Source organism: Sus scrofa, chromosome 9 (genome assembly GCF_054392235.1).
Source record: "Sus scrofa isolate SSC_HxYL_T2T_F1_AM1 chromosome 9, Sscrofa_HxYL_maternal_Yorkshire_Landrace_v2.0, whole genome shotgun sequence".
In the NCBI taxonomy this organism is placed as follows: Eukaryota; Metazoa; Chordata; class Mammalia; order Artiodactyla; family Suidae; genus Sus; species Sus scrofa.
The window spans coordinates 78,046,628-78,073,779 of NC_139391.1; the positions used below are offsets into that span (position 1 = coordinate 78,046,628).

General features: G+C 36.3%; 1 protein-coding gene across 2 annotated transcripts in view; it reads right to left on the reverse strand.

The window, feature by feature from the left end:
• CALCR (calcitonin receptor) overlaps positions 1-27,152 on the reverse strand; it is a 123,554-nt gene that overhangs the window by 96,195 nt on the left and 207 nt on the right. The window contains exon 2 of one of the 2 annotated variants that reach the window (XM_021102242.2): positions 26,928-27,147. The gene's annotated coding sequence lies outside the window, so the exon portion shown is untranslated. 2 annotated transcript variants of the gene reach the window in all.

The window sequence follows — 27,152 nt, forward strand, 5'->3', positions numbered from 1 at the left end:
AATGATATAGAATTTGCAATTGTTAAATTTCTAGCAATTATTCATGGAAGGATGTTTGGCTGGCCATTTAGCCTTTTTTTGCCTTTATTTTCACATGTTTACAATGAAGGAGTTGGATGAAATCCTTTTATTATTTTAGCTGCTGAACTCTTTATTCAGAGCGACCTTAGGTGGGGAATAGAGAGCTGAGTTGCTTTTGTGGAAATTGGCTGTGGCCAGGGTCTGGGCCTCTCCTTCACTGCCATGGCAACCTTGGAACAGCAGCAGGAGGAATTCATATGGAAAATGACTCCACATGGAGGCTAGGGGTTCAAAGAGGCCTGTAGAGACTCAAAAATTGTAACTAAAAAGAAAAGTATTTCTAGCATTCAACTTCATGTGGTCGTGCTGTCTTAAGTCAGAGCTTGTTTATGTATTAATTATAGTGAGATTGGCCCTTCTGTTTGACAGGTAAGAACCAGAATTAGGATTAGGAGACTCCAGAGTATGAGGTTTGCTATAGGTAACAGCAAATGTTCTAATGCTGATCACTTTGGAGTCTTCTACATAAGTCCAGGGAACACAGGGCTTGCTTCTGGTTAGCTTTACTGGATTTGCCAATGATTCATTATGAGAAATGTGCAATTTGATGTAACTGATTTAATTTGTCTAAAACAGTTACAATAATATGGTCTAGCCAGAAAGTTATATCTGACACAAAAGAGAGAGTGAGATCTTAACTATGGAATTTTCTTGTATGTTTCTTGAGTGTTCTCAGCTTGTGGACAATTTAAAATACCTAGCTTAGGATGCAAACTATTGACTTTGGAATGAGTAAGAAAAGAGATCCTGCTGAATAGCACTGGGAACTATATCTAGTCACTTATGTTGGAGAATGATAATGTGATAAAAGGAATCTATAAATATATGTGTGACTGGGTCAACTTGCTGTACAGGAGAAAATTGACAGAACACTGTAAACCAGATAGGATGGAAAAAATAAAAATCATTAAAAAAAAAAAAAACAAAAAAACCCCTTAGCTTAGGAAGTTGATATTAGATAATATGAAGACAATCACTCTGGAGGCTGAAGTTATTCATTATTTTTCCTAGAAAGTTTCCTAAGAGGATCATTTTACATTAAATTTTGTGGTTAGGGTATCAAGATGAAAAGACTGAAGTAGAAAAATTTAAAAGTTGATCTTTGAATTCATTCAGATCATCTGACTAGATAAACCCTCTGCAGATTGAAGGCGTGCCAAAGACCTTATTACGTAGAGTTAATGGGAAATGCAAAGCTAATTCTATCCTGTATCTTTGTAACTCAATTGAGATGTAAAGACCATGAACAGTGTTTAAATATTATTACAATGACAAGTACATTTAAGGGGGGCTATCCAGGCTTTAATCTATCCTAAACTACCATATGCTGCTGAGGGAGCAGTGCTTTAAACAGTGCAAATAGGCAATTCAGTTTTAATCACTAAAAATCTTATCTTCTGGAGGGATCAGACTGGCAACATAATTAAATGCAATGATTTGCTTGAGAACACAATGATAGAGTTCATCATTTGTTGCACTTTAGCTAAATACAACAATATGTCAAAATGTGAGGTGGAATCTTTAATATTTTTTCCAGTAAGAACATTTAATCAGCTTTGTTTCTCAAAATAATGACTTGATTAAATAGCGTATACTACATAGGGTACATAGTGTATGATTTTATTATCCCATTAAAGACAAATTAGAGGAGAAATTTGTCAATTTGATCAAGGTTGGCAAATTTAATATCTTTAGAATTTACATTTATTGTAACCAAGAATTTTCATTTGTGCTAAACACACACACATGAGAAAATGAGATATGGGAACTGGGGCAATTGGAAGAATATTAGGCAAATACAGTAACTGAATGGATTAAAGATTACAAAACACCTACTTGAAATATTCAAAAACCCACTTTCAATCTATATCTGCTTCTACTTATTTCTAGGAAAAAATAATTAGAAGTGCATAAAATAAATATTTGGAGGAAGGAAGGAGGCATTATGACTGAGTATAAAGTTTAACGAACAGACTCCAAATAAGATATAAGAGCTCAAAAATTTAATTATTTCCAAAATGGAAATAAATATGCTTGAAATGAAGTCAATATGTTTCAACACCACATATATAAAGTAAGTCCTTTCTGAGACTGTTTTTTCAACAAAGTTCAAGAAAATTCCTTTTAACCTGAAAAGCTATTAACAGAGTGTTAACACTCTGCCACCTACCGGACAATTTGTCAACTCCCAAGAAGTGCACTCTAGTACGTGAAATGTGTATTTCAACAGTAAGGCTTCTAACAGCATTTGGTAGAGATAAAGCTCTGGGATAGATCCAGGCAAACTGTTCCACCTTGGTTTGGCAACAAGCTACAGGCCCACTTATTATGGAAGGCTGTTTCCTAACATGATTCATATGCTCAGAATCAATTCCTTAATGTCCCAGCAACAATGACAACAATGCAACGACAGCAACTTCCTTCAACAGGTTTTTAAGTGCACCAGCTACTTTCAAATCCATTCCCACATATACAATAACAATTTTATTTTTAGGCACCAGGGCAAAAGGGACAGCAAAAGTGAAGGGGAGTTTAGCCAAAGGTAGTAGGCACTTTCATCCCTCCACCCTTTGAGAAAACAAATTTGAGGACCATCCTGTGGGGGGTCATGTCCTAGATGGAGGGGACAGAAGGTGCCAGTACCTCTACTTTCAACAAGGGGGACCTGCAACTTCAAACTGCAAGAGCCAAATTCTGTAATATTTACCTTTACAGACACAACGAATGTTAAGATTAAATCATGATGATAGGATATTTAAGCCAACCAAAATAGAAATTACATAATTTCATAAATCCAATGGAAATCAATGTTCAATACAGATAATACAAATTAAGAAAAAGGTGGGCCAGCAGTCAGTGAAATGGATGATAATAATAATAATAATAATAATATAGAACAGGACATTATGTTTAAATATTCACACTGAAGTCAAAGAATGTTAATATTCAAAGGATATAGAGAGCATGTAAATTTCACTTCTACAAAGAAGTAAACAGGCTCAGGAGATTAAGTGATGGAAACAGTTTAATGCAGAGAAAAGGTTGTGTCAAACTCTAGCTTTTTCATTTACAAGCTGAGTGATCTGGTCATTGTTAATTGGCTTCTCAGAGTTTCAAGTTCCTCATCTCTACAAGGTAAATATGTGATCTAACTTAGAAAGTGGCTATGAAAGTTAAATGATTATAAAAAGAAAATAAAACACCCAGCTTCTCAAAGTCTAACAGGTGCTCAATAAATATGGGCTCAAAAAAAAAAACCCAAAACAAACAAACAAACAAACAAACAAAAACCAAACCAAACAAAAAGGTCACAAAACCTATCTTCAGAGCTGAACTGGAACCCAGGTGTTCTGACTGTGGATGTGATGCCATTGCCAAGACTGCATTGTTCCAGAACTAATATTTAAGTCATTTAAAAGCTAAGATTCAGCTTCATTGGTGTGCATATGTGCATGACTTCATCAGCTAAACCAAGGTTGAAGCCTTTCTGAATCTATTGATTGTCCACATTTTATTCAGCCCCATCTTTAGAAAGTCACGTCCATGGGCTGAAGATTGTGTGAATCAGGTTTGACAGTAAACCTTTATGTTAAACCACATCTCTGTAATCATCTCTCTTTGGCCTGTTTCAATTATCTCTGGTGGATATAACTAGATTAGTTTCAAAGTTAATCTTTAATAATTAGCACTATCTTCATACATGAAGTACAGCCCATTAATAGATGATTATATCAAGGAGAATTTGTGACTCTCAAGGAATAAGCAATTGAGGGACATCATAAGAAGAAATGCTCAAATAGAGCTTCCCTCTTTTCTATGTAGACCCATCCCCATAAAAAAGAGACTATTTTTGACCAGTTGGACATGGTGGATTATCTTCAGTAGAATGTATCTGACAACCCTTGGGGGGGAAGGGGAAACAAAGAATTTCATCCTCATTGGGTGGGAAAAACTGAGAATCTATTTTCACCATAATGGCAAGATGACATCTTTTTAAGCTAGGGAATAGAAATATGAACCCTTAGTTGACCACCTTCTTCTTTTAAATGTGTAGTATTGGTTTGGTGGGAGAAAGTTTTAAAATAAAATAGTCTTTCATTCAACTATAGATTATTTTAAAAACTTATTGCCTCCTTGCTTATCAAATTTCCACCATGGGTGAAGAGAATTCACTGACAAGATGTTGATTGCCATCTTATGGAAGAGGCTAAAGATTGGTGTGTTGGCTCCATACCCCTTTGCAACAGAGGTCACAAATAGGATCAAAGGTGTGACTCATAGGGAAGTAAATCTGGGTTCAATATATCAAAGGGTTTTGGGAAATGTTTAATAAGGTGAGAACCTGGAGTTACTGAGATGGGACTGGATCCTTTTACAGGTGGAAGTTTGGCCCAGATAACGTGCAAATTCCCTTCCCACACTAAAATTCTATGGTTTTAGGTTTTAAAAAGTCATGCTGTAGAAAGATACTCATGAAAAGTTCCTTTCTCAGGTTTTCTGCACAAAAAACTTTGAAGGCATATTAATATAATAGTAAGCAGTATGTACTTCAGTACTACTTAACAGTATGTACTTACTGGTGTTATAATAGTGATTCAGTGAGTGAGTACATCTTAAGTGCTCTGAATAGTGCCTTGGTCAAATTAATCCTGGCCCTCTTCTCCAAATGTCAGTGCACTCTCCTTTTCTACAAACTGTACACCCTACTTTGACTATGAAAAGGAAAGGTATGTGTAATCCCAAAACAAGCAGGGATAGACTATGTGGTACAAATGCCATCACTTCCCACTCTTGTAGCCATGACAGATATTAATCTTCTAGCATGGTTCTCAATGCCATTGTGCCTAGATGCGACCTGAGCATCCTTCTCAACACAGGGCTCTAGATCAGACAAGTGAGAAGGAACTTATCTGCCATTTTTGCTTTTGTTAATTTGCTCAAGACACCTGAATTTAAACTTTAACTGTGAAACTTGTCAGGGTCAAAAATTAAACCTCTGACTGATACATCTATTCCACTTTTTGCTTCAGTGTGATACTTTCATGGTGACCTGTGTAAACCGATTTTGGTTTTATCTTTATTTTTTTTTTTCATATGAAGAGATGTGCATTTTTAATAAACCATCATGAAAATTGGTATATAAAAATGTGCTTTGTTAGAAGTACCATTTCTATTATAAGTCATCTTTTTGACAGTCTATGTATTTACTTTTCATGAAATTCTATTTTTTAGAAATTGGCAAGAAAGGTTTTCAACACTTGCTAGAAGAGATCTGTTCCTATTCCTTATAGGCTAAGAGTCATCTTACTAATGCAAACTTTCCTCAAAGAAAGGAAATCCACATACAAAGAGATCAATGGAGATAGAAGTTAGCACAGTTAGCACTTTACTAAGCATAATTAATAAAGATAATTATTTGCTTCCAAAAAAAGGGATTGATAGTCATTATCAGCCTTTTCTTAGAACAAGATAGCCAAACTTAGGGGAAATGAGAATGTAGGAGAACTGTAAGGATACAAAGTCCAGCAATAGTCTGTTGGGAAGAGTAGAAAGTTTAGGACCAAGGAGGAGCAGGCCATTTCTAATCTAAACTAAGCACTGTGCTCCAAAGGGAGTTCTCAGCTGCAAAGATAAGACAAATGCAGAATTCTAAAGGCAGACATAAGTTAAGGGTCCAACTGCCTGACCCTATATAATGACCCTATACACATATCATTTTATAAAGTACATAATATCATTAATATTGGAGTACTTATTCTGTATAGGTGCTACACTAAGAGCCTTACTCATTCAATTTTTATTGACGCAATAACTGAGAGGTAGGAATGAATGTCCCTCTTGAACAGATGAGAAAACTGACACATTGGAAGGTTAAATACATTTTCCCAGGCCATGTTGCTAATGACCAGCAAGGCCAGGACTTGACCTTAGAATCTCTGACCCCAGAGTCTCATACTAAACTACCACACTGAGCACCCTTGTGGTTATGGTCCCATCTCCCTGGGATCAAGGGCCAGTGGGAACGTCTATGCAGGCAGGTCCCAGCCAGATGAGACTGAATGTCAAATAGAGCTACCACCCAGGTGTCAATACTCTGCATGGGGCTGGAGAAACTTCTAAATAACATAAGGTCAAGAACTTGATAGTCAGAGGGGATTTGTTCTGATCAGGCTCTAGCAATGCCCCGTGAGCTCCGTGCTTCAAAGCCGTTCAGGCATAGTTAACTCAGGGCCCTTAGAGACTGTGGGTGGGCTCAAGAAAGACTTGTTCATTATTCTCAAACTGGTTGTGAAGAAGAAATGACAGGCTTGCACACTCCTGGGGTCAGAGCTGGGGTGGGACTAAGGCTGGTAGCCCCAGATAAATCTGATAATGGTTTAAACAGCAAAAACTTAATTACAGAGCCGATTAAATGCAAGCCTTTAGAATGATGTCTCCCTTTACATTGTTTTGAAGGGACAGACATTTATCAAAGGGAAGACACTGAATTTAAAGCCTGTTAAATCGTTCATGGATGCAGGTTAACGACTATATCAAAGTGGTACAGATTAAGCACAGCCTTGAGCTTACTGTAGGTTTATTAACGTGGATAGAAACATCAAGCTAAATCTAATCTGAAATCATTATCTTTTGATTGGTGGACAGAGGAAGTTTATCGCATTTATGAATGAATATTTCTGCTCAAGTTTTAATCTAATTAAAAGATTCTATACCCACTGAGATCCTTTTCACCAACTGTGAAAAGAATAAAATTAATCTGTAATACAGAGGTGAGTGACTTGGATGGCCAAATGTTTGAAGCAGATATTTCTTCCTGCAGGGCTTACCTTAACTAAACCCTACATTCTGCAAACAGTTCAAAAATGAACAAGGGCATATAATCCTTTCTGAATCCATTAAGGTTATCTTTAAGTCGCCAAGATACTTGGGGATACTTACATTTGTTTTATGAGGGCAAGTTTTTGCTTTAAAACAGAAACAGAGGATAAAAATGAAAATGGAATTTGGATGACTTTTATTATCAGTGGCCTGGAAAAGTACAAAAGCCAAGCCTGGCATTCAAGGGCATTGGTATCCTTGAGTCAGATGTAAATGGGAAGTATTTTCCTTGCATTCAAAGACCATGTTCAAGAATAATTGGTCTGTGCTGTTTGACATGGGATGTCTTCAATATGTTCTTTACTTCTGAATTAAAATTTGTTTAAAAAATATTTTCCTTTTCCTTTTTTCCCTTATTGCCTTTAAGAAAACATATATTTCAAATGACTAAATCTAAACTGGAGAGAACTTTTATTTTATTTTATATTGTCCAAGTTAAATTTGTCCTTCATATTCATACTTATCCAAGGTAACTGCTCAGAAGTAGAAATCATTAATAATTTCAGGTTTACCATTCTAGATATTTTTCTGTGCACATGGATGTGTGTAGAAGGTATAATTTCACAAAACCGTATCTATTTATCTAAATATATTCCCTGGAAACAGGCTTTTCTCAATATAAAAACATTCTTCTATGCTAGTACCTATACGTCTACTTCATTTTTTCTAATGGCTGTATTGTTTTGCACAATACGGCTATGCCATGATACGTTTAAGTATTCCCCTATTGACTGGTGTTTAGGGAGTATCCATCTTTGAAGAATTACAAACAATATTGCAAAGGACATTATAGAGGTACTGAAGGTTATGTACAGAAAGACTCTCATTTCTCTAGGGTAGATCATAAATAGAAATGCTAGGCCAAAGCATATGAACATTTGTAATTTTGACGAGTAATACTAAATCGTCAGCATTTCCTTGATCATTAGTGAGGCTAAATGCCTTATTATAAAGGCATACTTTGGTCACGTGGTTTATCTTCCATGGATTTATAACCTTTATTCTTTTTTTTAAAACTGGGATTTTTTTTTTTCTTTTGGATTTATGGGAGCTCTTTGTATCTCAAGTGTTTTGTAGCTTAGACTCTGGAGTCAGAGAGATCAGAGTTTAAATCCCAGTTTTGCCTCTTTCTTGCTAGATGACTTTACACTTAAAGTCTCTAACACTCAGACTATTTAGATATAGAATGAGGATGATAAGACTACCTACCTGATACAGTTGTTTTGAGTCTTAACACAATGTTTGTTAATTTTTAGGATGGTGCCTGGTATAGAGTATGTGTTCAATAAACATTATACCTTCTATGTGTTGCAAATATTTTTTCATGTTGTTACCGAACTTTTAATTTTATTTTCAGAAATTATTATTTTATAGAAAATTTACATTTATATATGGTAAAATCTTTCATTTCCCTACTTTTTGGGGGCTTTGAGGTTTTGTGTTATGCTTAGAATTATAATACTTAGATTATAACAAACATATTCTCTTATATTCCTTCTAGTACATTTACAGTTTTAATTTTTACACTCAGACCTGAAATACATCAGTATTTGTTTATGGGTGTGCTATAATGCAGACATGCATTTTGAATTTCACACCATTTCACCACTGAACTGAAATGCCAATGTTATCATATACTAAATTCCAAGGTGTTTCTGGACCCTTTATTTAGTTCCATTCATATATTTATTCTTTTCCGTGTCAATACTGTGGTATTTTAGCTATTTCAATTTCATGGCATGTTTTCACCTTTGATAAGGCAAGACCCTGACTCCTATTAATCTTTTGGTTATATTTATTTGTTTATCATCTACCTTCTGCATTAGAATGCTTCCAGGGAGGCATGGCCTTTTATTGCTGTATTTCTATTGCCTAAAACAGTGCCTAGTACAGAGTAGGCACTCAATACATGTCATTTGAATAAACAAGTTTAAATCTAGTCGTCTTCATATGCTAATTTTTTTCTTTAAACTTTTTCATTGTTAAAATAAATAAATCCAGAAGACAAAATAAAACAAAAATAAAAACACCCTTGTAACTACTGCCCTATATCCAACTTTTAGAAAGCAATAAAATAATTTCTACTTTCCATATAATTATTATGCCACCAGTAGCAGTTTTAAAAGCTGGCATACTGGTAGGATCTTTATTTCTTTGTATATCAAGGTTTGGCAATTATTTATTTATTTGTACTATTTAAAAGGATATTATTTATTCTGCCATTTGTTTTAGGAAGAAAAAAATAGCTACTTCCTGGAACTTTTGCCTGTAGTGGGCTAGAAGAATGCCATTTGAAATAAAAAGAGCTTCAGTTTTTTTTTTTTTTTTCTGTATTTCTCAGACTCAGTAGAGATATTGAGAGGGGAGAGCAGATTTCATACGTCTTACTGTTCTTGATAATCTTTTCAATAAAGATGATTTTAAAAATATATTAATCAACATTTAGCTGGATTGCAGAAAAATAAATGAGAAAAACAATTCATTCTTCCTATTTATCCAGCTATTTCTGATAATGAATTTGGAAATATGAGAAAGAAAATACTGTAAGTATACGAAGAGAAGAAAATATTAGAAACATGGACAGATAAGAAGCATAGAATCTGGAATCCTTCACTCAAAATGCAATCATATGATGGTTGGTGCTTTGTTGACCCTGGCCAGAAAATGCTGGGGCTGATATAAGGCAGGATGGTAGTGGGCTCGAAGTAGTCAAACTGAAAACTCTTGAATTATGGAAGAGAAGAGGAAGACAGTGTGTTAAAAGGGATGCCCGGGAGGTATTTGTGAGCTTGATAGCTAGACCAACAGCACCAGCATCATCTGGGAACTTAATAGAAATGTAAATACTCAGGCCCCACCTTAGACTAAACCAGAAACCCTGGGTGGGGCCAGCAATCCATTTCACTAAGCCCTCAAAAGGATTCTATTGCTGGCTAAAGTTTGAGAACTACTTCTTGAGTGTAGCAAGTGGAGATAGGCAGTTAAAAAAAAAAAAAAAAAGGACATCAACTTCCATGACATGGAATAAAAGAGTATAAAAGAGGAGTTGAGAAAATTATTTGAGAAAATATATTACTAAAGTAGCAAGTTGTAACTTTAAAAACTGGTAGGCAAATTAGGTATGTTTCTGTAGTACATTTTAGCAAGATTCACACACACAGTCTACAGGGCAGACCTGCTTAATTGGATGCTATCAAACTAAAACTTTTCTATTCCCTACTCCATGCCCTAAGACAACAAATCAGTTTTCCTGTTGGCTGCCCAGAGAACTGGGCTGATCAGTTTCCTACAGCTTGCCTCACAAGAAGCACCTTTCAACACACAGTATTGTGACTACAATTTAAAATATTGTATTATATACTTGAAATTTCCTAAGAAAGTGGATTGTCAGGATTCTTACTAAAAAAAAAAAAAAGATTTAAAAAAAGTGATGAGAATAAAAACAAACAAACAAAAAAAAGAAATGCCTTCTACTCTCTGATGAGTTATGTACCAAGCAAGGCCTTTGCCCTTTTGGGGCTTAGCAAAATGACTTATTGGTATTAGTCAAGTTGATTATTTCATCTAAAATATTTTTATTACTTGAAAGAAACCTGCAAGCTTCAAAACTAAGTGCTGTGACTTCTTCCCCTTCTCACTTTTAGGAGCAGTGGTGAATTTCTGGCAAGATACCTGGGCACTTAAAAAATACATTTTGAATATTTCCACTCATTACTTTTAAAAGAGCAAGGCTAATCTTTCAACAAATATGTTGGTCTCTAAATATACATATTTTCAAGCCATTTTCCTAAAACAGTGAGATTCTCAAACATTATCTCATACTCTCACTGGTCTTGCTGTCTCTTGTACAATTCTTAACTTCCCTTTGGAGGTCCAGCCTTGTTATCGTCTCTGTCTGGTGGCTGACACACATGTGACAAGGTCTCTGCTGCAAAGCTGCATCCAAATCACAGGAAGATATGAAACTTAGTAACCCTTAACTGCTTTACGTTCAAGACATTTATTCTCACAACAACATAGTGTATGTTCAGTATACATATGTCTCTGAATATATTAGAAGCAGCTATTTAAGATCTAGATCACTGATGAACTGAAAACGAGAGATGGAACTCTAAATTAGTGTGTGCTATATTAAGAGAAAACCCCTCTGAAAGAAAAGAAAAGGAATTGGCTTTCCTTCCTCATTTGCTTGCTCAGGACTGAAATATGTCATACTTCTCCTTTCTCTTTAAAAAGACAGAACCTTCTTATTCTTTGGATTATGATGAAAACAAAGCTTTTGCCTAAGGAATCAGTGAAATGTCTACTTTTTTCTAATCTTCTATTGACAATTAAAGCTAGCTCTATTCGAGGGAGATAAAGGTGCTCTTCGGGTAATTTAAATAAAAAACAAACAACACACTGTATTAGTGTCATAATTTAGGAAGACATATCTGCTAATATGCACTTGTCACACAATGAGGTATTCTTTATAGAAATAAAAATCACAGGTCCACTTTCAAATTTTATCTTCTCATTAAACTGATGACCTTCAGCTACTGCCTCTTTTATACACTGCAAGATCTCACTTTTCATATCATCTAGTGATCTTTATAATTTCCATTCCCACTTGTATTCGTTTTAATGTTACTTTTATTGGATAGATATATACAATAAATCATTTTGATTTTATCTGATTTTCCTACTGAGAAGTTTATGTGCTGTGCCCATATGGACAGCATCATCTAAAACACATCTACAGAATGATGGAGGCACATTTAAATCAATGGGATTTTTCAGGTTTTTGCCATTATTGGATTTGTGGTGTGGGAGAGTGAAAAGTTTTGAGATTCACATAAAATTGTAGGTGAGGGGTAACCAAGAGAAGCTTTGGGATGGGAACAGAATGGGGATCAAGCCCCAACTTCAGCACTTAACTAAATAGGCTACTTTTGCTATCCATGCCCCCCACTCCAACTAGTGGTATTCATAAGTTCCTGAGACAGGGATTGGACCTGTGCCATAGCAGCAACCAGAGCCACTGCAGTGACAATGTTGGGTCCTTAATCCCCTGAGCCACAGGGGAACTCCACTCATGTTTTAATCTGAGTTTTCTCTTCTGTAAAATGAGGATCAAAATAATTATAAAATAGCAATTCCTAACCGTTGTATATCTTGTGTCATGCTGGGCACTTTTCCTACTTTATATAAAATCCATGAAATAATCCTTTAAGATAGATATAATTCCTTCTCTAAAGGAAATCGAGGATAAGAGAGGCCAACCAATACTAATAAGCAGTATACCCTATTGTACGTTTTAAAGTATGCACAGAATCAAGGAGTGTTGGGTGCAGATCAAATGAGATACTGAAGGTGATAGCACTTCCTAGACAGTATGTGCTCTACTCACCTGAAGCTTAGGTGTTCTGTATATGAGGAGTGCAATACATTTATTCACTGATATCATTTTAACTGTAACCTGCTTTCTTGAAAATTCTTTACAAACTAGGAAGTGGTACTCACTAGCATAAGGCTTGATCTTGGGAAAATCTGCAAGCATTTGCTTTGTGTACTACCCCTCATCCCCTAGCTGCATTGTATTTATTTTTAAGAAAAGCATTGACTTTTAAATTTTATGCATAAATAGAATTCCTCTCCCATTGTCCCCGATATGAGGTAGGGGGCATAGGGTTGACAAAGAATATCTTTATAAAAACCTATCATCAATTATCATCATCATTAGACAAAAAAAGGGATTATTTTTGTTCCAGAAAGGGAAGACTGTATCTCAGAACAAAGTGCCATCCCTCAAATTGAACTTAAGGGGTGGGACAAACTCTTGACAATTGACTTTGATCTTTTTAATTTGCCTCCAGACAGTGAAACTCCATCATGGATCTGCATGGCTCATCAGATGAAATTTGAGAACTACTATTTTAAAGGCTGTGTAGGACCCCAAAAAATCATGACTGAGCAGCAAACAGACCTGGGGTGAGAGACTATGTTCTGCTTTTCACAGCAGAGGACAGCGTGTTACTACCATGGGCTCTGGAGTTAGGCTAGTTCTGTTTAAATCCTGCCTCTGCCTCTGGTTACATCATCTTTTCCTTTAAGTCTCTAAGCCTCACCATTTTCTGGAGGTAAAATGAGTATAATAATAATGCTATGATTATTATGAGAATCAAATGGGATAATTCATTCAAGAATCAACATAAGAAGCCCTCACACGTTAGTTTTAAATTTAATTTATGAACATTATTATTAATAATTATAATAATTTTATTCTTATTTATTCATTGATTTAGCTTCTTTGATTTTCAGCTTTCCCATCTCTAAAATGGAAATAAAAATACCTAGCTTTCTGGGTTGTTGTGGAGTCTAAATGAGTTGATGCATGTTTGCACACAGAATGGCACTTATCAGAAGTCTGATAAATAGTAGTAACTGTTATTTTCTGTGACATTTCCCCTCCCAACTCGCCTAGTGCATTCAAAGTTGGCAGATGGCCCATTGCTTCTCCAAGCCCCCTTTCATGTCTTACGTCCCAGCCAATCCCTCTGCCTAAAAACTTACCTGTCCCATCTATTTGTCCCTTAAGGTCCTGAATGCATCTGAAAACAACTCCATCAACAAACTGCCTTTGGGAAAGTTTTAAATGTTATTTAAACAAATACACTGAGAAACCCTAAAAGCAAAACACATTCATGATCATCACTTAAAAACTTGGCAATACCTATTTTGGATCTCTGCTTAAAAGTAATGTGAAGAAGGAAGAAAACAAGACAAAGACTTTAAAACAAAAAATCTCAAACTTGGAAACAATGAGTAATGGTAAGACCAGATAAGCATGTTTTCTCTCCTGGCTCAATGTTTTCATGTCCATCAGCCTGGGCACCTTGGAGAGTTACCCAAGGTGCCATCTATCACCCATACTTCTGCCTGCTGGTTCCATGGTGGTTATGTCTGGATCCTGACCCTTTTTTTTGTTTGTTTAATGTGGGGTGGGGTCCGGCCAGCTGAAGATTCTGGACAGTGATGGCATCAAAGAGAGGGACAAATTCAGCTTATATTGCTATGGTCTGGACTCCTTGATTAAGAATGTCCTATTTTCTTTCTAACATACACCTCTCTATCCAAAATTATCTGATGCACCATGATGGGGAAGTGAAATAGCTATTCTCTCCTGTTCCGCCTAAGACATCTGACTGAGGGGAAAAGGGGAAATATCTATGTGATACTGGAGAAGTCAGATCTCTTTTATTTCTTCATCGGTATGATGAAGGTTTTGAATTAAGACGTCTAAAATCTGCTCTAATCATCTATAAGAACATGTGTACTAAGGAGTGGGGAAAAGGTAAAAGTTTGTTTTAGAAGAAGAGGAAACATAATAGGGAGGTGTTATGTTCCTCTGAAAATTCATCAAATACACAGGTAGATCATGGACTAACATAAACTAGCATAACCAGGACGTAAGAATCTGCATGAAGTCTGGGAACAGATACACAAATGGAAAACTGATGGTGAGAGATAATTTTTATTGAACAAAACTTGGTGTTATTAAAACTGAGGGTTTTATCCTGAATCGTTTAGCCGGGGATTTAAATAACTACGAAGAAGGGCTCATGTGCATTGTTCTTGTTATGTTAAGAGGCAGTACGGACTGCAAATATAAAATACCAAAAGGGGGCTTGGAAAAATCTGTTAACAGAGAAGTATCAAAGAAAGGCGGTATTATCTCACCTTTCTGGTTCCAATATAACCTTCTTTGTTAGTTTGTAAACCAGACTTTTCTTTGACTTTCTGGCAAAAAAAAAAATTTAGGCAGGGTCTAAATGAATCCTATAACACGGTATTTATGAAACTTTGGGCTTCTGCTAAACTGATTAGACTAATTCATCCACGTGAGGATTACCTAAACAGAACAGAATGATAAGTGCTCCTCTTCTGCTATAGTCACTGATTAGTCTTCAAAAGTATGCAAGATGAGTTTCTGCGTTAAAAATCAAATGTATTTTTTTTCTAAGAGGATATTTTGCATTACTAAGGGTAATATAAATGTCATTCTGTAATATTTGGAGTATGGTAAAGGGAAAAGCAGATCCTGGGCCCTTTTTTCCTTCAGTACTTGGAATGTGGTATCATATCTAATTGACAGAAGGAATGTTAATAGTAGATTTTCTTTTCCAACTAGATCGAAATAAAATAAAATCATTTTTCCTTGTGCTCTATACACATTTGTTTTCTCCATGAATTTGATTACACTTCATACAACTTTGGAGGATAAGATAAAATCTTACTTTCTGGTACATTCATTTCCCTTGCCTCCAAAATGATAACCTACTGCTGGAAAAATGACTGGATTTACAGGGAAATTGGATAATCTAATGTAAAGCAGTTAGGTTCTAGATCAATATTGTGTGAAATATCGCTTAAACACATGTTTCCCATTCTTTCTTTCATTGTTCTTAAGATGAGCCATAACAGTGGAGGGGAAAAATGCTTTAGATTAAACATATTGCACAATAGAAAGCATGAGAAATTTAAAAATAGTAAATAAAACAGCTGGAAAGGAAAATAACTTCAGATATGGTAAATAAATTTAAAAAAACATATCAGCGATGGTAAATAAAAATCGCTTGCAAAAAGCTGGGCAGCTTGAACATGGAAATACACACAGATTTTCCTTTGGGTATCTGAACAAACCAGCCCCCCTTGGACAAGTACACAGAGTGCCAATGTAGTCACCTCATGGGGAAATAAGACCATTTAGAACACATGGAAAAGAGTTGCCATGCTCCAAAATAGATCTTGGAAAGTTTATCATCTCTAAGTGAGTGAATAGGAAACTTGACCATTTTTAGACTAATTAAAATTCAATGTATTTTTGTTTGCCATTTTTAGACCACTTTTTTTTTTCCTCCACATCATTAAAACCATACATACCATGGGTTTCTGACTAATTTTCATGTAAGGAATCAAAATATAGTTTTGAAATTCTATTTAAAACCAGGTTGTGTTTTGCTTTTTTTAAAATTAGAAATTGCACCTTTAAAATAATAAAACAGATTAAGGTTTTGTATCTGACCCAATTTTTTATGAATGAGATGTCAACTTGGCAAAGCATAATTTCCCCTTCCTGTAAACCACAGGGCAGAGTGGAATACTATTAGCACGAGTATGGCCTATGACAGCTGCAAAGATAAAGCTTTAGAATAAGTAGGGAAAACCACAAATTCATTTCTTTAATTTTCTAAGAAAGAAGAGAGAAATCCATGGATCTGCTGTTGGAAAAAGTGCAAAGGTGAAAGATATTTTACATCATTTATTTATTCTTAAATTTTATTTTATTGAAGTATAGTTGATTTACAATGTTGCATTGACATTTTACAGCACAATAACAAAACTTTGGCTAGTAAGCTTTTAATATAAATGTATAATAAGAACATTTCTCTTTTAGGATTTACTTACACTCTGGAGCCAGACTTCCTTAGTTTCATTTCCAAATCTATCTTGGATTGGCTGTGTGTTCTTCCATAAGTTACTTACCTCTCTGTGCTTTAGTTTTTTCATTGTGTAAAAAGGATAATAATTGAACCTACCTGAGAGGATTGCTGTGAAAATTAAATATATCAATACCTATAAAAGACTTAGAACATTACTGGCGCATAGTAAGTGCTATGTAAGTGTTAGATATTTTTACCATTGTTACCATTATCATCATTGAAACATTTCAATAAACCTATTTTACATCCAAGTTTCCCTGAAGTTTTTAATAATATTTTTATTGAAAACTAAAAGTTACCCTTTGCTGTGAATCAGATGTTGATCAAAGTTTCACACTTGATTCTGTTTTATGTCCTGTCAGTCCCATCTAAGGAGAGATTTGAAAATAATAAAAAAGGCTCAACTGCCCCAAGCCACATTTGCATCAGTGTTTAAAATTCCTGTTATTATCTTAACTCTAAGAAGTGGCAAATTTCCCAAAGATTTTCAGCAGGATATTAAGAATTGGTATGACACAGAAGGGTCTGTGGCTACACAAAAAGGACAAGATTAAATGAATATATACTTTCATTTGTTACATAGATGTTTATCAAGTGCTGGAAATGAAAAAGAATCAACAGGACAGACGTCATGGAATTTATATTCTAATGCAGGTGACAGAAAAGAAATAGCAACCAAAAACAGATGACTATAAACTGTACTAACTATTATGAAGGAAACAAATAAGGAGGTGAGACAGAGAGATTAACAGGGCAACACATACTTTAGAAAGTGTGACTGACTGTGTTGGACCTCTTTGAGGTAGTGACATTTCAGCTAAGGGCTGAAGTAAGAGAAGCAGCCAGACATGTGAAAATGAGTGAAAGGGCATCCCAGACAGGGGGAAGAGCTCCTGCGAAGGGTGTGAAGAGGGAAAAATGTGCTTTGTTCCAGTGAACGGATGGAGATCAGTGAGGTGAACAGAGTGGTCCAGGTAGACGAGACCAGAGCAATAATGCTGTGACAGCCAGGTCACAGAGCCCTGGAGGCCATGGCCTGGGCTGTGGGAGCACCAGGGCAGGTGTGGTGGGAAGCCCGTAAGTGGTTGGGAACAGAGAGGAAATCTGCTCTGATTCACAATCTGGGAATCTACTTTGGATGCTGAGCAGAGAATGTGTAGGGGTGGGGTGTGAGAGCTAGTGAGTGGGCCAGCCAGGAGGCCATTGGAGTGGTTCCAGCAAGAGCTGTTTGTGGTTGGGCTACATTGCTACTTGTGGATAGGCAGCAAAATGGACTTCATTGCTTTTAATGTGCTTCCGTGAAAAGCTTCGAGTTCGGTAATTAAAGTCTATGTTGATTTGATAAAAAAACACACATCAGGAAATGGTACGTTCAAGAATTATCCACTGCATCATTGATAATGCAAATATTTTTTTCCTGAAGAGAGTAAGGGTTTATTCCACTCCTATACAATCGGAAGACGGCAGGGTTTGTAGGAATATGATAAAAGAAAAACAGTAGAAGTGGAGATTGTGGAAAGACTCAAACTGTGGGGCTTTTCCTTCCCAAAACAAGCTTCTGGAATATATGGGAATACTAGGTGTTTGGGAAACAGAGATGGGAGGGAGCTCCAGAAACAGCCTCAGCTTCTTATGCAGTGTAGGCTGGGACCACTCTCATTTATGTGTTTAACTCTCCATGTAGTCATCTATAAGGACAGTCATGCAAATATTTGTTGGCAAATGCTCATGACGCCCTGCAGCTTTGCAGATTCTTCAGGGAGAGCACTAGGCTTGGAGCCAGAAGGCTGGAGCCCTGTCATGGCAGTCCTGTCACCTGCTGGTGGGGAAATACATCATTTCTGCCTCAGTCTGCTCTTTAATAAAAACATTCAACCCCAGATCAATCATAAGGATAAAATATTAGTTAATGAGAGAATGTACGGCATTACTTCACAAAACTGCCTCTGTAACAAAATAAAACGCAGCTCAGTGAGACAACTTCCAGTGTTTGCTGACTCCAAGTGTCTGCTCCTCAAATTTGCCCAGATTATTATCATTTTTAGTAGCCAAGGAGAAATACTAAGTTTTTCCTTGACCTCCTATTCACTAAAATGATATATATAATTTGTAAGGATAAACATTTTCCTCATTGGATGCAATAAAATTATTTTCATTTTGAATGGGAAAAAAAGCAACCCAGTAAATTCTTTTTTTTGTTGTTGTTGTTGTTTTGTTTTGTTTTGGGTTTTTTTTGTTTTTTTTCCTGAATTGGCCCTTGAGCAATGACGGTCACTTACCACTTTGCTGGGATTTTGCCTTAATGCCATTTTTACAGTCTATATGATGTTAAGAATGAAAAAGTGTTCTAATATTGTCCTGACCTTTTAGCCCTGTAGTGGGCCCAGGGAGTGAGGTGTTATAGCAATTTGCATTACTGTGCTCTCTGCGCCCCAAACTTCTTTGAATCTTGGGCTAAAGAGATCCTACCTCAATGTCTGGAAGGGCCGACATTTTCTGCACCCTTATGCTTGCAAGATTTCTGTGTCTCAGACTTAAGGTTAGTAACAAATAATTATGCTGAAGTTTGGATGAATTAATCTAAGAGTTAAGTTAATCTGAAATTTAAATTGGCAGCAGTGCACTTCACCTTTCCTTTTTTCCCTTGTTGGCAGAGTTGACTTTATGAAAACCCCGCTAGAGAGGAAATTTCCTCAAATGGCAGAGCTTTCCTTTAAAATGACTATTATCAAAGAGATATTTTTTTCCTAGTATAGTCCTGGGATAGGTGATGTTTTTTGGGGTCCAGGAAAGGATAAATATTGCTTTCATAGTTAGCTGACATCAAGTATTTGTTTACAATAAATTCATTTGTTTAGTTAATAGAAATAGATAGGCATCAGACATAAAGCCTAAATTCCTAGAAGAATGATATCATATTTCATGTTTTCACTGCTGTGCATGAAATTCCTGCTTATGTACATAGCTACCTAGAGTGTCCACTTGACATAAAACATGAACCTGGAGCACTGCAAGCTATTCCAAATTGCTGGGCTTTGGTTATTGGTAGAGCCACAGCTCCTATAACCTCAGTGAGAGGGAAAGCTGAGCTTAACACCTCAGACAGCCTTAAATGTCCTTTGAGCGGGGCTTCTAACTCCATCTGTTATTAAAGGCTCTGATCATTCAAGACAATTAATATATACACTATAATAAAAAAGATATTTAAGTCACCCTCAAAATGTCATTTGACTGCAGCATTGAATAAGCATAGTCTTTTGGCATCAGGCCAATGGGTTTGAGTTTCTGCTCTGCTACTTCTGAGATACTTGGCGAGCCACGTCAGCTTTCTCCATCTCTGCTTCCTCATCTATGAAATGGGATCGAAAATATTCCATAGGACTGTCATAAGCAGTGACTGAATATCACTGTATCCTGCACAGCTAGAGTTCAATGAATGGTAGCTGTTTTTTTTTTGTTGTTGTTGTTGTTATTGTTTTAGTTACATCACCAAAGTCTAAAAGATATTAACTTGCTGATGATCAGTTATTCAAACAATTTACGATTAATTGCTTCCAGGACTCTGGTCCCTATTGGGAATACAAGAAGGAAAGTCTTATTTTTTTTCCTTCCTACGGAGGAATACATATCATTTAAGTAGCTTTAGCCTAGCGCAAGAAGCAGAGAAGTAGAGGTATGTATGTGCGATTAAGAAAGTGTAAAGAGGCCCGTGGGAAGTGGTTCTGCACATGCCTAAACAAAATGCTCTGATCTGAATATGTAAATTCTGTTTGAAGAGCTCGATAAAGAAAACAGAATTGGCCCTTTAAGTTAACACTGACTCAATCCTGAAATGAGTGTGGGTGCAAGAAGATTCCAGATGTGAATGGATTTGTGAGAGAAGGGGCTGGACTCTCTGGAGCAACAGTGAACTAATATCATAAAAGAGGAAAAAATTTAAGCCTCAATGTGGCAAAAATAATATCAGGGGAAAAAAGCACCACATTAATGACCATGTTTGGGTGAGTTTAACCCATTTCACTAAGAGAAGAGAAGGTCTCTTGTATGTGCTGGGTACCGGATAAATATGTGACTGTCCCTTTTAATCTAGTAGGGAAATGAGAAAAAGAAAACTTAGCAGATATCCACCTAAGAAAGGGAGAATAAAAACCCATAAGACAAATATAAATACAAAGTGGTATCATCTGTTATCCAAAATTGGTATATTTCACTTGAGAAGTTCACTTGTGCAAACTGTACAGAAATATTTTGGGAAATATTTGGATGCTGAAAAGACTGGGATTTCTAGATTATAATCCTTGAGCAGAGTGGTTTATAAAAAGCTTATTTTCCCCAATATCCTAGCGTAATAAAGAAATTAAGAGTTTATTTCAATGAGTGAATGACAAAAGGGAAGACTACTTTACACACACACACATGAGCACAGGTGTACACATACAGATGTGCACACACGGTAACTCTGGAAGCCCTAAGGAAAGAGATACTAGGATGTTATATTAAATCTTGGGAGAGACATTTTTTGAATGAAGACGTTCACTGAGGAAGTTATACATTTTCAGTAAAAATAATTTTTAAAAGCGAAAAAAAAAAAAAAATCTTGCTTGGTAGCCGGGGAATTGGCCATCCGGGTAAGACTGAAAAAAGGAAGCAACGTTCAAATTAAACTATAGGGGATCATCATAAGATTTCAAAAAGGGGAGATAAAGTAAGGAGAGCATATCAAATTGAAATTATTGGGTACACATAGTGTCCCTATCTCCTCACTTCCTGCCCTTAGTTAAATTCAGCTGCGATCTCTCAATCCTTATCCCACTAGCTGTATTTGCATCATTCTGCTTAGGCGCCCACTTTCTCCTCCCTGGCTCCCATGATACGGCTTTCTCTTGTGTTTCTTCCTTTCATCTAGCCTTTCATTTCTGTCTTTTTTAGGGCAGGTTCATTTTCTACTGTTCCTTAAAAAAATTGGCTTTTCCAAAGGTTCTGTCTTCGATTTTTTTCTTTTCTCTTGATTTTTTTTGTCTGCTTTTCTTTCCCTTTTCTTTCTTTTCTTTTTTATTTCTCTATAGGTAATACCCTCCATTCCTAAACCATCAGCTGGAATAGATATACTAATGTCTCCCAAATATCTAGTACAGAATTCTCTCGAGACACAAATTTCAGTCTTTCAGACATTGCCACATGGATAAGCAAATGTATCATGTTTCAAATAAAATTCTTTATCTTCCTTCCCCAAAATATTACTTGTCCTATGTGAATGACTTCCATCTCTCTTATTATCTGTGAAAGAAACTTGGAAGTGATCACAGCATCGCTCATTTCCTTTGTTCAACCCACCTCAAATTTCTGTCATTCACCAACTACCCCTATATACCCCTATAATCTCCTGACTCTTTTCTTTCCTTTTGTATCTCCAACAAGGTGACTCTAATCATTTCTTCCCTCTGTTACTGCTATAAGGTATTTTGATTCGTCCTGCCAAGGTTGGCTGAGATACCGGTCAAGAAGAGGCTCCTGTGCCGGCTGTGTTAAAGGGTTTGCATTTCATCATGAGAGAGTTAAAACCAGGGACTTAAATAATCAGATCTGCCATTCTGGTAGATCAGTCTGGTTGAAAGATAGGAAAAATATTAGAATGAAAGGGGGATAGATACAAATTAATGAAGCCAGGAGTCTTATTGCTCTGATTCTGGGCTGGCTCAGCTAGCCTATCTCATCGGAGCTGGTCCCGTGGCCCCATGCCATTGCCCAGTATCGCATGATACCTCCACGGTACCTCTGGATACCTGGGGCTTCTGAAAATCACCATGTTGTTTCAAGCTTTCAGGGCTTTTTGTGGTCTGGTGTTCTGCCTATAACATACCTCATGTCTTCCCTTCCTTATCTGGCTCATTCTGTTTTGTCATTTCAATGCTGAATCATGCCAATGCTGAATCATGTCCCCTTTAGGGTCACCTTCCTTGGAAAGCTTCGTTGGTGTCCAGCTCGGTGCTGTTTCCCCCTGCTTCCAAAGCACTGATGGCATTTCTCTAGTGGAGTACTTACCACACGGGTTTGTAATTGTCTGTTGGTTTGTCTGTCTCCTTTAGTCCTCATGAGGCCGGAAGTTATAATTTGTCAAATATCCCCTGACTAGTACATAATAGGCATTTAATAAACATTTATTGAATTTTAACATATGAACAAAGCTATAAGGATGATAATTTTTTGGATGCGTTACAGGGGAATGATTAATACCTTTTGAAGGATGGAGGAAGGTAAGATCGGAAATGCGAGATCCTGAACTACCAGACAAATAAAATGTAGGGGCTTGGTTGCAGGAAGAAACCAAAATCAAAGCAAAGTGGCTCCACGACTGAACCATTGATATAAAGGGTCCCCCTTCTCACATACCCCAATTCTGAGGCAATATAATATAAACTGGAGTTGCTAGTGCAAGGGTTGAAAATGAAGCCCGGATGGGAGTCAGTTTTGGTGGCATCACTACGGCTTCGGTACTGGAATTAGGGAGCTGTGGCAGTTTTTTTGCTTGGCTTAAATAGAAAAGATAAAATGAAGTTGTATCATGACACCTCTTCAATGCTAGGCTGAAGAGTGATTCTAAGTCTTGCTGTCCGTCCTTGGGTAATGACTGAATAATTATGAATCAAGGTGAAAAAACGGGACTTTAGAAGACAAATCTGACCATGTTGTGTAACACCAAATGCATCGCAGAGGGACTAAATGTGACTGAATATTAAGAGACTATTTAAGCATTTTGTTAAAGGTAATAAAAGCTTCAATTAGGGGATGGCAGTGAAACTATGAAGAAAAATGTGACATCCATGGGAAAAATTGGGATTAGCCTGGAGTCTTGATAAGAGAAAAGAAAGATATACATTTGCAAGCAGGAATTTTAATGAAATAGAATGGTTAAATATTGATTACAAAAACAGAAACTATTTCATGGGGCCAGGTATTTTATGTCTTTGAGAAAGAGCTTAAATTCATATGCTACTTTTAATAAAGAGAGGCTTGTCATTTGGACAAAGACATAATCTTACACCTCAGGTATCCAGGGGTATCCGGGGTTATCATGCGATATGCAAAGGCATGGAGCCGCCGTTTGGTGGGAGAATCACTGCCCCTCGATCCGATACAGGGTTGCCGAGCCAGCTCATATTTGAGACATTTAACTGTACTCCTTGATCCACTCTTCCTACACTAAATTTATTTTGCTTTAAAAATGAACAAACAAAACAAAACTGCACTCCAATCAGACAACTCTCTTTTCAGAAAAACAATTCAAGAAAATTGTACTTGTGAATATTGAGGAATAGAGTCCGACGACGACATTTTCTATCAATTCTTCCCCTCCAAATTCTTCACTTCTAAAATAAAAATTTTAGAGACCTAAAACCTCTGCATATTACCAGTCATCTAAACTCATAAAGCCAAGTCAGAAACATATGTTAGTATTTTTTCCTGGGTTTTGATAGAATTGAAAACAATACCATTGTGACAATACAAAATATTATCACTTGGCTTGGTTTTGTAATACTCATGATATGGACCTCTGGAAGATCATATTAACATCAAGAAAGTACACAGTTGTCACGTAAAATAATGCTTTCAATGATAATTAAAATGGAATAAAATTTCATACCTGAGTGGAATATTACTTGTGTATTGGTCATCCTCTATTAGATGCAAAATCTTTGAGGATAGAGACATATCATATTTGTCTATGTATCTTCAGGCTTAATGCAATGCTTGGCACATTATAAATAATCACAAAAATTTTTTGAATAGATGACATTTAAAAAATATAACACTTACATAGAAACTACTATGCACCAGACATCTACCCCAAATGATTTACAAATATTAATTTAATACTCATTAGAAAAACTCCCTTTTATAAAGGAAATTAAGACACACAGAGGTTAGATTATTTGTCCAAAATCATACAACTTCTTAGAAGGTGATGGAGTCGGGTATGAAACCCAAGCAGAGCCGTGCCAGAATCGGTGGCTCTTAATCAATACTGCTTTGCAAAAAAAATGCTGTCTTTAAATTTAAAATATTTGTATATACATATATGTATAAAAATATATATTTTATTATAGCATTGAACTTAGAATAAGAAGACCAGGGTTCAAATACGCATTAGATTTACTTGGTTTGCAGCTTTAAGCATGTTCATTAACCTAATGGGTCCTTAATTTCCTCATATATGAAATCAGAGTAGAAGCTGGCACCTCGCTAAGCTATTGTGGGCTTTAAAGGAAATAATTTATGTGAAAATACCAGAACATATTCAGCACCCGGGATATGTTATTTGGTGTGCCAAGGAGTATGGTACTATTTTCTTCTCTCCTTTCAAAAGGGTATATATATTTGCACATTACACATCATATAGGTCTTAGCAAAATGAGACCAAATTCTGTGTTTCATAAAGCATTGTTTCCAACATCTCTTAAAGTTAGAGTAAATTCACTAGAGCATTCTCTGGACAGTCAGATAAGCTTCAAACTCAATAGCTTGTTTTCTAGAAAAAAAAATTTCTTTCCCGGAAACTGTTACGGTAAACATCTACCATTAAGGGAAACAAATCTCTTTCTTCTAATTGGGATAATAAATTATAAATATTTTCTTTAAGATAAAAAAGATTAGACTGACAATAGAACATACAGCATTTATGTTCCAAGACCCTCCAATATTAACGAGCTCTATCACGTCAAAAAAAAAAAAAAAAAGTAAAAATGTAGACCCGTCCCTCAGATATTCTGACTTAGTTTTGGGTAGGGTCCAATATTTTTTTTAATGTTCTCCCATTGGTTCTAATTTGCAGCCCGAACATTGGTTTGGGTTATCAATGAAAATACCACGTCTCCTGTTTCTATTTTGTTTTTACTCTAATAAAAAACAGCAGATAATATCTTCATTCCTTTCAACATTGAAGGAATCTGAGAAGTTCACCAAGAACAGAGTTTTCTTCAACTCCGAGCATCAACTTAGACCACAACTGTAAGTTTTCTGTGTTCTTGTCAATAAGTTATAATGAGGATTTCATGTTTACTATACTTGATATGTTGGTGTGGTCAATAAATAACCTTAGAGTATTTTACAATGACTATTACTTTTGTGGCTGTAGTTCCTGAAATTAACTATAGAATAGAGGCATAAAATCAAAGCAAATCCCGGCCAATGGATGTTTTGAGCTATGTTAAAATATTGAGTAGAAATAAATGCCCACTGAGAATACTGACTTAAACTGCAAAGATGTTTTGCAAATCTAATCACCCTAGATCCTCTCATAATGCTAGCATGGAACACCCAGAAATTCTGACTTTTTAAAGCTGAGTTCTAACTGGACACATAGTAGGTTAGTAACATGATATTACAAATGATAAATCCCACAACACTAGATGCATTCCTACTTTGTCTCTGATGGCACATCAAGGTTGCCTCAAAGTATCAACTATTTGCTTTTCTATTATCATTTAAAACACACTCCAACTTGGACACTCTGCTACTTACAGATTAGTTGCAGAAACTATAGGGTCACACTTTGGTTTATTTTGAACATTTCAATTTCAATCACCCAACAATTTCGACAAATAGCCTTGAACAGATGATTTGGTTCAGGTTAACTACGGCCGTTAGGGTCTCCTGAACATCAGCAATGGAACACTGCCTTCTAGTCTTGAATGTACTATGTAATACCAGCTTAAAGCTTTTAGATAGAGCTTTTCTTAGGTAGATCTGCAAAATAAAGTCTAAATAATGGGTTAAAAATCTAATTGGATTGTTGATTTTTGACTCTGACTGGATTTCCTTGGACCTCAAGGAAAATGAATGTTTAGGGAAGGAGAACTAATTTGTGAGAGCTTTTCATGATGTCTTTCACCCAGGCTTGGGAAGAGCATCATGAAAAAAGAGTACCCTTTTGGAAACTACGCACACAACATATTTTTCCTAATAGGTGTGAAGAATGGCTGCTATGCATAAATGATTGTTGGAAAATAATTCTCTGTAAAACATGACTTAAGAAGCAACTCCATTCACCACTGTACTCATTTCCAATATCTAGAACAACTGTGACACATCACATAGATGCCGATATTATCTGTTTATGAGTTAATAAATACCTTTTAGAAAAAATCCACAATTTTCAGTGTCTAATTTTCATACCCAGGAAGCAGGAGAATAAAACTTTTGGAGGAAAATTTATATTAACGGCAAGTAAAACTCACACAAAATCCTAGGATTTGTCAATATGAAACCCTAAGTTTTAGTACCTTCCTAGACAACGAGCTTTTCTTTAATCAATGTTAAGGTGAGGTGACTGAGACTAAGTCGACCCTAATCAGAACCTGAAACATCACAATCAAAGTGCAGTTTTGTCATCAAAAAAACAAGGTATCTGGCGCATCTCCACTGTTAACCATCCCCTAGAGAACATCCTAAATCTTAAAGCCCAGCTCATTCCAAGACCCTCCTTACCTGGAGCAGTCTCACTGGGCTGCCGGGCACAGCTCAGTGGAAGCGAAGGTCATTCGCAGGTGGTGGCTCCAGAGACTCAGGAACTCAGGCTCCAGCGCGCATCTCCTGGATTGGAGATTCCAGCCCCTGGGCGAGGTGCGGACGGCGCGCACCTCTCCAGCCCAGGAAGGTCCGAGAAAGGCGCGGCGCAGCCCTCCCAGGGTCTGGGGGGCTGGCCGTCCTAGT